At 32.3% G+C, this 12,358-nt stretch overlaps 1 protein-coding gene across 6 annotated transcripts in view; it reads right to left on the bottom strand.

Annotated features, from left to right (window-relative positions):
* Positions 1–12,358, bottom strand: part of LOC106872134 (protein Gawky) — a 116,742-nt gene that overhangs the window by 58,171 nt on the left and 46,213 nt on the right. For all 6 annotated transcript variants that reach the window (XR_008263464.1, XM_052965656.1, XM_014919006.2 and 3 more), the window contains one exon: positions 10,181–10,241. The gene's annotated coding sequence lies outside the window, so the exon portion shown is untranslated. The remainder of the gene's footprint in view (positions 1–10,180; positions 10,242–12,358) is intronic.

Genomic DNA, 12,358 nt, shown 5'->3' with positions numbered 1-12,358 from the left:
CTTCATGATTTTTTTATTTTATTATTTCTGCAAAACTAAATACACCTAATAGATAGTATTGCCACTTTCTGTTTCTTTTAATCACTTGTTTCTTCTAATAGGTCCTATGTACACAGTAAAACTACATTTTGGCCACCATAGCTAAGGTCATACCAGAGTACTGTACTTCAACATGACCTCAGTTGTGATGGCCAAAATATATTTATTTGTTCTTTTATTTTATAGTTTTCAAAGAAAAGCGTTAGTGGAGTGTCCGAAACAATAGAGCAGTGGGTGTTTTAAAATATTTAATTTTGTCCATTTACATCAGTGGGCGGGTGACAGTAGTGGGAGGAGGGGAGGGCATAGCCTACAAATGGGTTACATGAGTGTTCTCCGTGGAACCATGGGCCTTTAATAAAAGCAAAACTAAATGCATTAGTGAGTCATTGAGCAATCGATGCCATTTAAACAGATAGTCTTTGTGTGACGATTTATCTCATTTTTGCGAACATAAACATTGCTGGTGGTGGAAATTAGGAGATATGCGGATATTTTTATATGTAAGATAAGATATAATATACTGACGGATAGGCATATGTAAAACAATTCAAAAGTGGGCCATTATAAAAGAAGTTGCTGACTCATGATCTATATAGTATAAGTGTAAATTCCACCATGGTTAATTTTGATTTTCAGCTCTCAGTGATTGATAAAATAAATATAAAGAGTTCAATTGATCTATTATATTCTTTTTCCACGAATAAACAGCTTTTTGATACCCCACCCACCAAAGAAAAAAAAAAAAAAAGAAGCATTAATTCAGAATGGAAGAAAAGTTAATAGATTTGTACTTCTGCTGATGAAGTCACTCACAGGCAGGATATGTATTATGTTCCAATTTTATCTTTTTTATAATCTAGGAGACATTTTATTTAAAACTCTTACAATTGTACAAAAAAGAATTAAAAGAAAACATACTTTAAGTTGATGACAAATTGGATAATTTAAAAGCAAATTAACTTGAACAAATCAAAGAAGTGACAAATAATTTTAGTAATTAATTTTTCTCATTATTTTGGAAATTTAAAAAGTCTTTCATTTTACCATTCTGAATAAGTTAGATTAAATTTCTTAGATTAAATAACCTTCTTTCAAAGCAAAGAATGTTACAACTTGGGATAATTCAAATATTTATTGTGTAATAGAATTGATATTCAACTTCAGTTTTTTAACAGCCTAAACTGGTAAAACTGTACTCATAAATACTTCAGGACCATATATATTATAATGAATACAATTGAAGTTACAGGCTACTGCGAGTGGTTGAGGGAGAAAAAAAAAAAAAAAAAAAAAAAAAAAGCATGATGTTCTACAAAGATGTGGCTCTGAAGAGAAAATGACTGAGCAAAGAGTTAAGTATGGAGTCTAAGAGTATAAAATACATTAGTGATGACAAATAATGAAGTTGATATAAAATGTGTTAATGTGGATATGATATACACAACAATATCAGAAGATAGAGGCAGCAGTAGTAGTCTGAGAAAAGAAGATCTTGCTAAAGTGTTGGTGAGAGAAAAAGTCTGCATATCAGTATTTGTGTTAGTGTGTATGTAGGTGTGTTGCAGTTGGTTTCTTGATCAAAATGGGGTAGCAATACTTTTATGTGAGGTGTATTTATTCTTCATATTGGATCAACATATCATGAAGGAACTTTGTAGTTGTAAGAATGAAACTCGACCTTTTCAAGTTTCTGCAATGGTTAATTGTAAACTGAGCACAAAAGTTATTGTACATTTCATACCTTCTATTAAGCTAGCCTAAATAACACAAAAGTAAATAGCAACAAGAATTTTTGAATAGAAGTAGCTTCTCAACTGATTAATTTTCATTCTAAAACTCTTAAAAGAACAGTAACCAAATTGGTGATGGGCTTACAATATACAAAAAAGACAGTGACGCTAATTGAATTCTCAACCCTGTACAATACAACAGATGCCACATGAAAAACATATGTAGAGAACAATGATAATAATCAAAAGAATAACTCTGATAATGATGACAAAGACATTGCTATCATAGAGGTAGTAATGGGTAATGATGATGATGCAAAAGAAGGTAAAAAAAAAGATGTAAAGGCAATTCAACTCTGATAGGCATTTAGTAATTACCACACACACAAAAAAAAAATAATGTACTCGATAAAGTGATTCAAAGTTACACTGATAATTCAACACCTTTTGAACAAACTTTTAAAGCAATTATTTTATAAAATAAGATAACAGTCCAGATAATTATCAACAAGTGAGAGTTTATGCTATGCCATTTACTAAAGACAAGCAATAAAGTTTCATTTAATTAGGCTAACATTACTGATCAATACAAAAATATTCTTTTACAGAATAACAAAGAAAAAGGAAAAAAACTTAAAAAAGAACAAAATATAGTTAATTTCATGCATAACATTCAAGCATACATTTATGTAATAGGCAAGGTGAAGTTTTCACTTTCACTATGTGAGAAATGTTCATGATTAAAGACTGAGAAAAAAAAATAATAACACAAGCATAAAAAGAACAAAAGAGGACAATTGGGAAATGACCACTAAATTCACTGGTGATGATTGTATAATGAGACATGATGAAAATTAAAAGACTCATTGCTAAATATATTGAAATAATGTTAAACAAGACCAGTGGATCCCTCTAATGATGTCCAATAAATAATGGGTTGTTGATTTGCAAGAAACATTTTGATTAAATGGAGAAAATTTAATAGTGATCCTGAGGAGAAAAAAAATTATGATAGTATAAAGCTCACTTGAAACTCTATTGAATTTGCCTACCCTTACAGGTTACATATATTTCTGCTCACAAACTCAATACTACAACACAACCACTACTATCAGATTTGCTATCTAACACCTCTGGCAGCCCATTTAACCCATTTAGTTGTGATAGGTTAGACCAGGCCAGTTTAAATACTAAAGATTTAAAAACCTCATCAATACCATTAAGGTTGACATCAGTTACAGACATATCCCATCGACCATAAACTTAACCTCAAACTTGCTTGTTGTAAACTGTTCATCTCCAACCTCCTAGAAAAATAACTAGGGAAAGCTCTGATTTCTTTAAATTCCAATACTTCATTTGAAATAGTTCATTTAACATACTTCTTACAAAGAGAAAGAATTTGGCATTCCATTCAGGATATCTGCACTTGAGCAACTGAACAACTCTGGATTGCACTGATATTATAGATCACACCAATCTAGATTAACCCTTTAATATTCAGATTACTCTGTCTAATGCAATGCCTATTTATCCACAATGTTTTGAATTAAACATGTATTATCTTGTAGCTTTCAGATTTTGATGATGTGATTATTTATAGAGGACATTGTAGGCTAGTTGTGAGAAGTCAGATCAGGCCAGTTTAAATGGTGAAGATTTAAAAACCTCATCAACACCATTTAGGTTGACATCAGTAACAAAGGCATCTTTTTGCCATTAAAAACAGCAAAACTTATCTTCTACCGTCTCATAAAGAGAAACAATTTTAAACTGAAACTTAAAATTAGATCCACTGTCTCCAGCTTAAAAAATTATTATACAAAATTTCTTGGCTTCTTTCTTGGATCAAACCTTACACTACAAACCTTCTTCACACAGGTTGATAATTGTTTGCATCAAAGGCTCCAACAAGTTGGCTTCATTATACTCAAAAACAACAGAAATCTTTTTAGCATAGAAATTCTCTCACTTCAAGGCATCAAATCTACAGACCAATCACAACATCACTTCAACATTTGTTTCAATCTCACACTTAGACATCCACCAACTCATGTCAATCATTGTGAACAACACATTACTGGTTTCCTTGATCATGTAACATACCACAGTACTGTCAATGGGATCTGTTGAACCTGCTGGCTATCCCTATTATGAACTAATTGGAGGACAGAGCACTAACAACTACCATTCACAACATAAGGCAGTTGAGCAGTTGCCTACCAGTTAAGAATGCACAAAATGTGACAGAAATTACATTGGGAACACTATCCGGCTGGGCATTTGCACAATCAAATGAAAACACCCTCACAAATGTGTGTTGCCAGTTAACAAACACTTCAATAAATCCTAGAACAAGAACATCACTGTTACAATCAGAGCTACAGTTCAAAATATTGGGAACTAAAGGATCAAGAAAGTAAATCTTTGTTCAAACAATACAAACACACCATCAACTTCTAACAAAAATAAAGCAAAGCTCATTGGCTAATCTAGCCATTTCTACCTGCCTCTGAGGCAAACTTTAAGCCCCCTCTCTTTCTCTACCTACCTACCTTGCATGCACACAGCCTTTAATTCAAGATTTTTTTACAAAAAAAAAAGAAAAAATTTTTAAAAAAGAGAAAAACCCATGGAAAATACAACCCACTTCATAAAGAGCATTGATATTCCTCATTCTAGGCAAATTTTGTCCAAAATATTGAATTATCAAATGTTTTAAGGTAAAGCATAATCTTTGTTCTTTATATGATTACAAATATATGACAACACAAATAGTGAATGCCAGATGAAAACATCACTTAGGAAATGTATTATAGAGTAAAAACATTATTGCAGAAAAGTTACAAAACACAGTCAGAGGCTAGGAGAATGATGTTTTAGGTAAGAAATCAAAATTCTGGTAACTGGAAGATGAGATCTTTTTAATTGTTTAAATTTAACTAATTATAGACCAAATAGCATACTAGATGCTACAACAAATTACATACCAGATGCTTAAGATCAACAAAGAAATAAACAAAACATAATCATCATGAAGAAATTAACATGTACAGAAAAATAATTAGAGTTTTACTTTTAATCCTTCTGTTTCAAAACATATAAACCAAGGATAAAGTTCTAACAAGCTAATTAACCTCCACAACTTGAAAAATGTTCCTTTTAACAGACACATTAAAAACCAGACTTCCATTGATTCTGTCTACCTTAACCATTTTCCATTGCTGATATTTAATGAAAAATAGCTAAATGAAACAAAATACATTGTTCCTAAGATTTCAGCTAACACACAAATGACATTCTAGACAGTTCTTAGCAGACTAAATTTTCAGACTGACAAATCATTATCAGATTATTAATATTATGTACATCAATTCCATCATTATGGACATTTATTTGTATGGTATGGACATCTATTTGTAAATAATGTTATGTGTACACACTCAGGCCCCAGTCAGTTGTACCAATCATGCACAGAGACAGGGTTTTAATACAAGCTATAAAACTCTTGTGGTCAAAATCCTATTTAATGCTTGCATTCTAAGAACAGAAAGAAGAGAGACAGATTTACAGACACTGATGATGAAGTAAGAGTGGAAATTCAGGAAAGACTACCAATAACAAAAGATAAATTAAATGTTTGATGAGTAATATAAATGAAAGTTTGTGTGAAAATAATTGAAATAAAATACTGACTGTTAGAACAGAACTAAAACTTGAAAAGTAGTGATGCAAATGATAATAAATGTTAGGAAATCAGTTAACTAAAAGATTGTAAAGAACAAAGCTTGTGTATAGAAATGTAATGTAACAGCTGAGATAGAAGAGACTTTTCTCAATTGTCATTAAAGAAAAACAAATTTAGGAACACATCCAAAAGTAATTTAGATTACTACATTTATTAATATTTTGTCTTTAACTTTAATACTAATGATTTTTGAATTGTGTTAGTATCCTTAGAGTGTGCAATAAAAATATTCTTCAATTTTATTCTTCCATTAGGCTTTTATGCAGCTCTTTGTTTAACTGATTATCAAGGACACAACATTTTAATACAACAGGTAATTACAAATGTTAAAAATAATGTTTCTCCATATTGATTCAATACAATGCATCATCATCATCATCATGTCAAACAAATTGTTAACTTATTACATAGAAAGAGAAAAGAGAAAACTAAACAAAAAGAATGAATGAATGAATAAGAGAATGTCAGAGCTGCAAAATATTTCTTATTTTGTAAGATAGAATAGGAAAGCTTCTACCACACCACTAAGAACCTTTCAATGAGTTGAAAGACAATTTCATATCATTATTTTCGCAATTCATAAGATTCTTCCAAAGAGAATCTTCAATGAATACTGTCAATACTATCAAACACAGATGTAAGCAAACGATGATAATTAAAATAAAATGGTTAATGATTTGAAATATAAAAAAAAAAACACAGCACACTTTACCAATGTATTGAAAAATGCCATAATAATGATAATTTAAGATGATACTTATAAGTCAATTTCTTTTAAACTCAATGACAACAATTTAAAATAAATTTCCTAATCAGATCAGAATGTTCAATAAAAAAGGAAATAACCTGCTGATCTGAGTTTATATAAATCATCTATGTTATATTTTACAGTTTATTTTCATTAAAAATGAAGCCACAATGTTCACTATTGTTCTCTCAAGTTCAACTACCCTCAACACACTGAAATGTATCTGACTGCAATAAAATACATATCACAATGAAAACATTAGAAATCTTGACCATGTAATCAATATAATAGGATTATTAAAGTTAAAATCTCACAAGGTAGATTCAGTTACAGTATGTAAATCTTTTGGAGGGTCATCTTAAAACAATACTAAAGCGCAGCTAGTCATAAAGCTTATTCTGCATATTTACATCACCAACTTGTTTCGAGAGAGTTGCATTAAGCTTGTTTAATAAAAATCTTTTAATTTACAAAGAGATATAAAGGCTTGATGTCAAGTACAATTCTGAGCTGGTACTTGGCCACATAGCCAGGAGTTCAATCTTGACTACATATGAAACTAATTGCTGCAGATGGGAAATGTATTTGTTTGCAGATGGGTGATATAATTTATTACAGTATATCACTGGTATTGTTTTATCAATTAGATATATGAATGACTAAATCCTATATTCACCACAGAATATAGGGAAATAACATTAAATATAGTACATTTAATCTAGTGCTCTCTTGTTTCTTCTAACTCCATGTTGCTCATTTGCAACAACAAACATAGATTCGAGACTCTAAATCAGTTTGCAGACTAACAATATTTATCACTTCAACTTTAGCTCCGAGAAGGAAAAAGGAAAAGGAAATGCATTCATCTGTTAAAATTAATTACAAATAAAATATCCAAATGATTGAAATTGTACCTAATGGAAAATAAAACAATGTATATGTTTTTAAAACTGCATCAACAAGGTGGGATAGTGTGCTTGTAACTGTCATACTGTAGCTGGATGACCATGACCTTTAGTCTAATAATAACAACAATAACACTTCATGTTAATTGTCTACATTTGATAGAATGAATGCATGTTTGATGCACCACTTGGCAATTTGATGCAAGTTGGACAATGGAGTACAAAATCGAAGAGTTTTTGCAAAATTCTGTTTCAAATTATGAAAATCTTTTACAGAGACTTTTCTTATGTTGTAATAGGCCTTTGTGGATTGTTTGAGCTGCACAATTCAGGAAGGGTATCAATATTTCAAATCAAGAAGAACATCCATTAAAGATGATTCCAAATCTGGATGATCACATTGCAAATGTGTGATTTGTGATTTTATGAAAACTGCTACCTAACTGTCTTTCCAAAGAAGTAGGCATCTGTAAAACTTCTTGCAATATGTTCTTAAAAGAAAAAACTGAAAATACATTGCATTGCTGAAAACACAGCGCTGTGCCATTTGATAGATGACCAAAAAAGAAGGCAAGTCACAGTCAGAAGTTATTTGATCTTTCAACTAAGTCTCTGGAAAGTGTCATAATAGCTGATGTAATGATACATGAGTGTATTGCTACCATGTTAAATCACAAAGGCAGCTGTTGCCAATGTCAAACAGAGAGAGGGGAAAAAAAGCACATGTTGCTCAAATATGAAAGTGATGTTGAGCATAATTTTTTGATTGGAAGGATATTGTACATCATGAGTTTGTTCTATGAGGTCAAGTGATCAAATAAGTTTTACTTGGCAGTCCTGAGGTGTTTAAAGAGAGGCAATGTAAAAGAGAAGACCTGAAACATGGATGAATTCTGGTCACCTACCATACCGGTTCATATATCACTCATCTATATAACTTTCGACTGAACTACCCTACACTCTTGAAGGTGAAATCCACTATGAAAGGCCAGCTACTTTAGATAATAGAAGAGACTGAAAAAGATTTGCTACAAGAACTGTGTACTACCTCTGAAAACTTGTTCTAGGAAAAGTTTCAACTGTTGAAGACACTATTTTGAAAGAGACAAGTCGAATAAACCTCTACCTCACATTTGTTGATCTGGAGAAGGCATTTGACAAGAGTAGGCAATAACTGAATGGTTTATGAGAGTAGTGCACAGGAAAGCAATCGGAAAAGCGAGAGATGGCAAAATGCAGGTAGGTTTAGTAAATCTCAATTCTCAGCCCCTTCTTTCTGTTATAGTCTCTAAGTTTTGACAGAGGAGTTTAAGACTGGTCGTCCATGGGAATTCCTATTTGCTAATGGCTAATAACAGAGTAGAGAAGAAATTCCAGATGTGTAAGCAAAACTTAGAATTGAAAGGCAGCAGAATAAATTTGGCAAAGACAAAGAAAAAGAGGAGGTAGGCATTCCACACAAGGTGCACTATGTGCACAAGAGGTGTCCTGGCATCAAAGGTGACAGATGCACAAGAATAATTAGCAGTCAGTGCAGTAGTAAAATACATTCTTTTCAATGCTTTTAAGCATTTATAGAAGTAATTGGTAGCTTCTGCTATTAGAATAACCTAATCAACAGAGGAGGGTACTCTGAAAGAATAGTGGCCAGACTAAGAACAGAGTATGAAAAGCTAAGGGAGCTGTGACCTCTGTAGGCAACAGAGGGATTACCTCTTCAAGTGAAGAAGCAGATTGTATGTTGCTTGTGTATGAAACGTGATGCTGCATAGGCTCTTAAAGTGGAAGGAAGTTATAGGAGAAGATCAAGGAAGCCACAGGCAGAAGTGGTAAAAGCTGATCTCAAGAAATCAAATCTCACAAAAAAGATGACAAAATTTGCAGTAAATGGCAAGACACTGTGTAGGAAAGAACCTATCCAATACATGTGAGCATGGAAAAAGTTATCATGAAAATGGATGAGGATTTTGATGATAATAACACGACCAGTTGGCCCTTAGCTGAGCTTACTTTGTTATAACCATCAGAACTAGGTCTTTGGTCAGAGGATAATTTATTCCCTTCTTTCTGTTTATCAAAGAGGCTCTGAAAGTAGTTGAGCATTGCTTTTCTACTTCTGACTATACCATTAAAAAATAAAAATAGTATATGTGTGTATTTGTGAATGAGTGTGTCTGTGTATGCATGTGTGTATTAGAAATATGAAGAATGGAAAGAAGGTAATGAAGAGAAACAATGGATTTTTGGTGTCAGGAAGGGCATCCAGCTGTAGAAACCAAGCCAAAACAGACAACAGAACTTGGTACGGCCCCTGGCCTTGCCAGTTCCCGTCAAGCTGTCCAACCCACACCAGCATGGAAAATGGAATCTGATGGTGATGATAAGAAAACAAAATACTCCTGCACTGATAGATGATTAAATGCAAGTCAGTTTGATGTTCTTATTTCATGAACAATACATTTCTTAAGTTTCAGCAAAGAAATTAAATTAACAGCCTTACTGTCAAGAAGAAAAAAAAACTTGAGCACAAATAACTTCTGGAAAATAAAAGATATGTATGGCCATGCCTCCCACTCCCTCTCTCAGCCAAAGGGTCTGTCTTGTGGGGTTGCGGTTCCACATAAAAAGCACTTGTACCAGTACTACATAAACAGGACTTGTGCTGGCGCCATGTGAGAAGCACTTCTGCTGGTGCCACGTAAAATGTAGTGTGCTGGTGACATGTAAAAGCACTCGTGCCAGTGCCACTTAAAAAGCACGCAGTACACAGTAAAGTGGCTGGCATTAGGAAGAACATCCAGTCGTAGAAACCATGCCAAAACAGACAATTGGAGCTGGGCAGTGTCCAGCCCATGCCAACATGAAAAATGGACATTAAATGATAACGTAGCATCTCTTTCAGTAATGCTGATCAAAATAATAAACCTAAAAACAATCAATATTTATATAATTTGGGCAGAAATTCCATTTGCAACACCAAAAAGTCATTGTATGAAACATTACTCACCATATGTATTATGAAGTCTTTAGGCAGTGTTTGTAACTGGATATTGGCAACGGATTGGATCCTGTAACATAAATAAATACCCATGAATTAGAACAGAATCCCTTTTCTAATTTTAGATTTACATAAAGAGCTAATAATTGAAGAGAAGCTGTAAATGTTAAAAAAACCCCCAAAAAACTGAGTAATTCACTTTGAAAACGGCAGGTTCATTTTAAATACAAAACCTCAAAATGATGTGTACAATTGAAACAGGATAACAGTAGAAAGAATTGATTTGCTCCCACCATGATGTAGATCTACTCAGGTAGAGCTGTTCAACCCTGTTCAGTAACACTAAACAAAGCCTCAAGATAACTGTAACAATGAACTGCTTCAATGTGATTGCTCAGAACTTGAATGATTTGGATGTACAACAGTAAGTTGTTGTTTAACCTCAGGCCAACCGTGATTGAGAAGACCTCTGATAAAAAGCATTCCAACAATGGCTACACTATCTTTTTAAAGGTATGATTTGAGAGAATTTGGCTACCATTTCTAGAAGGTCAAGTGACCATGTAAGGGGCTTCCTCTTTGGTTGATATAAATAGGTAGATCTGATTACTACTGTATATCATAAAAATTAAAATACTGAAGTAGATATAAATCTACAATACCATTAAGTCTTTTGTTTGCCTGCATCTTCATGTCAAGTAAAATTTGTGTTGATTGGGACCTCAACATATCTATTTTTTTAAGTGATCCAAATTAAAACTTACCATCTGAACTTCATGTTAATTTATGCTTAAAACACCATCTTAATAATTACTACGCTATTTTACTAAATTCTTCATTATATGAACGATTAATTGAAACAGAGGCAATGTACTTCAACAGAAATATGGTAACAAAAGGATTAACAATGAAAGAAACGGCACAATCTTATTAGTAACCCACAGATAGCAGTAAAATCAGTAAAATACCATAGATGCTTAGAAAAATAAAAGTTTATATTTATTCTTCAATGAAGCTTCTACTGAAGTAATAAAAACATTTTTATTAAATTAAACATTCATTCAAAGAGCAAAGGACTCAATAAAATACACTGACAGGAGTAGAAGTAAAATAAAGGTGAAGGTGCATGTCTCCTTGGCAGGATACAGCAATATTTTGTAGGGTGAGGGGCTTCAGAATGAGGTTTAAGTTACAAGTGAAAAAAACTTGCAATAAAGTTTTAATTAAAACTTTTTTTGAATACATGATGCTGTATACAAACTTTGTTCAAGGTGAGGTATACAATTGGAGTGAGGGGCATGAGGCAAAATTGGTCAAGAAACACTGATCTACTTCATTACTAACATTTGAAAAAAAGTTAAATTAAATAAAAGGAATATTCAAAAAATAACTTCCAATAAATCATCTTAGATAAAACATAGTTCATTTCTTTTCTTTTCATTAACATATTTTTTTATCTTCATCATTTATCAACGCACACATTTGGCTCTTAAAAACATGAGTTAGAACAGGTGTTGTACAGATGTGTGCACTTCTTAATGTCAATAAGTTGAACACACATTTTTGAAAATTTTTCTTATAAAAAAATTAATAAAAACATTTTGAACTAAAATATTTAGTATCCGATACAAAAAATTTTAACATCCAACTGACTAGATTTTAAAGAATTTTTTTGATAGGTCTGAAAATTCTAAACTTTTGTATTAATTCACAAAAGAGAAACCATTACATACCCTTAGTGCTAAGCTGTATAACAATGAAATAAAATGTGGTACAAGTATAGCTGAAAATTGAACACAAGAAAAACACTTTTAGCCTGTTGAATCTACAGTCCTAGCACCCAATAAATATTGTTTATACAGTCTACATGTATGTCAAATATCATTCAGTTATGATATGTAAGGTACAACTATACAGGACAAATACAGAGCCAGACTGTTTTGAAGTTCTGAGTTCAAATATGACTAAAGTTAACCCTTTCATTACTAACCCACCCATAGCCAGCCAAAAGAAGTTTTGGTTAATATTACCAAACAAGCCAGAACCATCCAAAATGACATTCATATTTTTATGAGAATTTCAGTACATTTGTGAAAACATGGTTTCACTATGTAAACAACTGACTTACACTGTACACCATTATTGTACATATCTAAGTGCTGGGAATTTTCGGAGATTTTCTCACAT

This window comes from Octopus bimaculoides, chromosome 2 (genome assembly GCF_001194135.2).
Source record: "Octopus bimaculoides isolate UCB-OBI-ISO-001 chromosome 2, ASM119413v2, whole genome shotgun sequence".
In the NCBI taxonomy this organism is placed as follows: domain Eukaryota; kingdom Metazoa; phylum Mollusca; class Cephalopoda; order Octopoda; family Octopodidae; genus Octopus; species Octopus bimaculoides.
Note: the sequence above shows the minus strand (reverse complement) of the source record. Positions and strands in the feature narration are given on the sequence as shown.